Below are 4,340 nucleotides of genomic sequence, written 5' to 3'. Positions count from 1 at the left end.
TAATTCTGATGGCAAAAGAGCCAAACGGGACAGGCAAAAGAAAAAAGAAAAAAAAAAAAGGAAAGTTTGAAGCCTAATCTTAAAAGTAGAGATAGTGTCTGTCTCCCAAATCCAAACTGGAAGCTGGTTCCACAGAAGAGGGGCCTGAAAACTGAAGGCTCTGCCTCCCATTCTACTTTTAAATACTCTAGGAACAACAAGTAGGCCTGCAGAGCGAGAGCGAAGTGCTCTAATAGGGTGATATGGTACTACAAGGTCATTAAGATAAGATGGGGCCTGATTATTTAAGACCTTGTATGTGAGGAGCAGGATTTTGAATTCTGGATTTAACAGGAAGCCAATGAAGGGAAGCCAAAACAGGAGAAATATGCTCTCTCTTTCTAGTCCCTGTCAGGACTCTTGCTGCAGCATTTTGGATTAACTGAAGGCTTTTCAGTGAGTTTTTTGGACATCCTGATAATAATACTTGCCTACATGAACCACCAAGTCATCATCCAATTTCACCTGTGATCTTGTATCACCATTACTCTCTGAGCTTTGTGTTGGTTCTTCTGTCACCTGATAAATAGGACATACATGACAATAAGAATAAAATGTGTAGCTGCTTTAGTGTTTCTGTCAGTTTGTGCAGATCTTGACTCATCAGTAATGTTTGTAGGCTGAGTGCATTTTTAAAACAATTTGTGCAAACTGCACTACAAGGTGGAATATTTGCAAAATCATGACTACCTCATGATATTTTGCCTCAAAAATTAACCCTATGAATATGTCAGTACCATTAGGATAAAATTATTGTGTCACCAACATTTTAACGTTAGACATATAATTTTAACAGCTTCTATAAACTAATATCCTGGCTTGCTCGAGGCTGCCGTTTTCTCTGACAGTTTCATGTATGTAAAATGTCCACTCTTGAGTCTCTCACCCCCCACTACCCACCGAGATGCCCGCATGAACAACTCCATTGCCATGATAAATGCCAGAGGGGAAATCGTGCAGCCTGCCATAACTCCATTGCCCAGGTGCTGCTAGGCTGTGGTGGTGTTCTCAGCTGTCACACAAAACTGTAAATCCTTAAAGTAGGTCTTGACCAGTCCTGTGATGTGGTTTGGTACGCTGAAATAGTTGAAGGCCATCCACAAGATCTTGTGCGAAACTGATCCAAAGGCATTGGCAAGGTCTAAAAAGACCACGTGAAGGTCTCTTTGTTCTTTCTTGGCAGTTTGAATCTGGTGCCAGATGAAGCTGGCGTGCTTCAGACAACCCGAGAAGCCCCGGATGCCGGCCTTCTGCACTGATGTGTCAATATAGTTGTTTCTTTGCAGGAAAGTAGATAGTCTTTGGGCCAAGACACAGAAAAAGATCTTTCCCTCTACGTTCAGCAGGCTGATCTAGCGAAACTGGCTGATGGATGAGGAGTTCTTCTCCTCAGGGATCAGAATACCTCATGCTCTTCGCCAAACCTTTAGAATCACTCCTTTCTGCCACGCTACCTTCATCAGCTTCCACAGGTATTAAATCTAGAGGTGCTATTAACTAGAGATGGACCGATCCGATATTACGTATCGGTATCGGTCCGATACTGACCCAAATTACTGGATCGGATATCGGCGAGAAATAAAAAATGTAATCCGATCCATTAAATATCAAAAAAGCACCTCACAAAACTTGCGACACGGCATAACTCGGCTCATAACCGTAGCAGTTGCAGCAGTATGCATCATGTTATAGAGCGGCTGTGTGTATTTGTAGAGTTGGTACCAAACCAGCATTTCATCAGTTTTCCCAGAGAGAAGTAAAGCAAGTGTGTAAGTTCATCTCTGAATGTTTGTAAAGCATTCCCACGTTAAGCTTAACAACCAATATATGGAGTGACTGCCTCTCTCTCCCTCCCTATCCTGCTGCTAATTCAATCGTGAAACTGCTTAATGATCAGCTGATCGGCTTTTCTGTCGTGAGTCTCTCTCTTCTTTGTTTTTGGCCCATTTCTCACCAGAAAGAGGAAACCAGCGGCTGAACAACAGCAGCACTATTAAGCTTGATATGCTGTTGGAATTTATTTAATATTACTTTCTACACCAGGATCTTTTTCTACGTAGCTGACGGCTGTAACTGTGCAGGGACGGATCTAGCAAAGTTTAGCCAGGGGGGCCGATAGGGCATGAACAGGAACCAGCACTGGCCCTGGTGTCTTGTAGGATTCCTCAGCCAGCAGAACAAGACATTGGTGAAAACAGCCAAAAGCAATGTCGTTAATGTGCCCTCATTAATGGGTAGCTGCTTTGGGTCTTTTAATACACCCCTTCTCTGGATCAAAAGCAGTTCAATGACATGAAAATGAAAGGCTTACAGCACCAGGTATTCCCAGGCAGTCTCCCATCCAAGTACTAACCAATCCCAGCCCTGCTTAGCTTTCGAGATCAGACGAGGTCAGGCGTGCTCAGGGTGGTATGGCCGTAAGCTGCTGCCCACAGCACAATGTGTCAATTTATGGAATCAAGTGATGAGGTGGCCAGTACCTGAAGTCACGAACACAATCCTATAACACTACCTGCATGCTTGCCTAATACCCTAACCCAAAGACTCAGTTTAGCATTTATCCAGCAGCACAGGCCCTGGATTTTTGAAGATGGCCTAAGGAACCAGCACAGGGCCTGGTGTGGTGTAGTTAGCCTCGGCCAGCAGCACTGGCCCTGGTGTGTTGTAGGTGGCCTCAGTCAGCAGCACTGGCCCTGGTGTGTTGTAGGTGGCCTCAACCAGCAGAACAAGACATTGGTGAAAACAGCCAAAAGCAATGTCGTTAATGTGCCCTCATTAATGGGCAGCTGCTTTGGGTCTTTTAATACACCCCTTCTCTGGATCAAAAGCAGTTCAATGACATGAAAATGAAAGGCTTACAGCACCAGGTATTCCCCCATCCAAGTGCTAACCAAGCACAGCCCTGCTTAGCTTCCGAGATATTAGCTAAATATTTAGTTTCCCGTAATATTTACATTTAACATTTAGATTTATATATAATATTTACATTTAACATTTAGATTTAAATATAATATTTACATTTAACAATTAGATTTATATATAATATTTACATTTAACATTTAGATTTAAATATAATATTTACATTTAACATTTAAATATAATATTTACATTTAACATTTAGATTTATATATAATATTTACATTTAACATTTAGATTTAAATATAATATTTACATTTAACATTTAAATATAATATTTACATTTAACATTTAAATATAATATTTACATTTAACATTTAGATTTAAATATAATATTTACATTTAACATTTAACATTTAAATATAATATTTACATTTAACATTTAAATATAATATTTACATTTAACATTTAGATTTATATATAATATTTACATTTAACATTTAGATTTAAATATAATATTTACATTTAACATTTAACATTTAAATATAATATTTACATTTAACATTTAGATTTATATATAATATTTACATTTAACATTTACATTTAAATATAATATTTACATTTAACATTTAACATTTAAATATAATATTTACATTTAACATTTAGCATTTAGATTCAACATTTAAAATTCTGTTTTAAATATAAAAAAAATATTTTACTAAATGTTGTAAAAAATGACTCGAAAAAACATGTTTTTGTAAGATTTAGAGCTAAATGTGGAAAAATGTTGCCGTTAATTTCAGCATGTTTCAGTTTACAAACGGCGCCCCATACATAGGCTGTATCCCAATTCAGATCGTCCACAGCCTTAAAGTACGCAGCCTTAACGGTCCACAAGGGCTGCGTACTCAAAGACCACTAAGGCCGGAAGTGCGAAGCTTCTGAAATGGGACGGTCTAGCCTCCGTTGCGCTGCCCAGGTTGCCTAGCAACCATGATACTAACAGCTAACATTTCGTACAGCATTGACAGGAATGAAGGAGAAAATCTTTTGTTCATTTGTTTGTTTGTTTCTACATGAGCTTTGATCATTTTCTGTAAGATTAAGCTCAGCTATTGAACAGCGTATATTTTAAAGTAAAGGCTTTAAAACCAAGTTAGTACAAACGTCACTAATGTCATATAACTTTCCCGACATGTGGCCAACAGTAATGTTTTAATATTCTTCGTTATTAAACATTTACACATAAATAAGTGACATGATATTCAGTACTTACTTAAAGTTTACTCTTCGGGCGCCCCTCATCCGCCGGTAATATGCATTCTGGGATATGTTGGGCCACGAAGTCTACACCGCCACATCCTTAAAATTCAGGGAAATGAAGGACGCATTTGAGGGCCGGATTTCGAGCAGCCTTCGAAGTGGGACAGCCTTCGTCGCGTCGC

At 38.8% G+C, this 4,340-nt stretch overlaps 1 pseudogene; it reads right to left on the bottom strand.

Annotated features, from left to right (window-relative positions):
* Positions 1 to 2,343: 2,343 nt before the first annotated feature.
* On the bottom strand, positions 2,344 to 2,462 carry LOC148099727 (5S ribosomal RNA; annotated as a pseudogene).
* Between the last annotated feature and the right edge of the window lie 1,878 nt (positions 2,463 to 4,340).

Source organism: Neolamprologus brichardi, chromosome 14 (genome assembly GCF_056152115.1).
Source record: "Neolamprologus brichardi isolate AB-2024 chromosome 14, ASM5615211v1, whole genome shotgun sequence".
NCBI lineage: Eukaryota > Metazoa > Chordata > Actinopteri > Cichliformes > Cichlidae > Neolamprologus > Neolamprologus brichardi.
The sequence above is the reverse complement of the archived record's forward strand: the minus strand, read 5'-3'. Positions and strand labels throughout refer to the sequence as shown.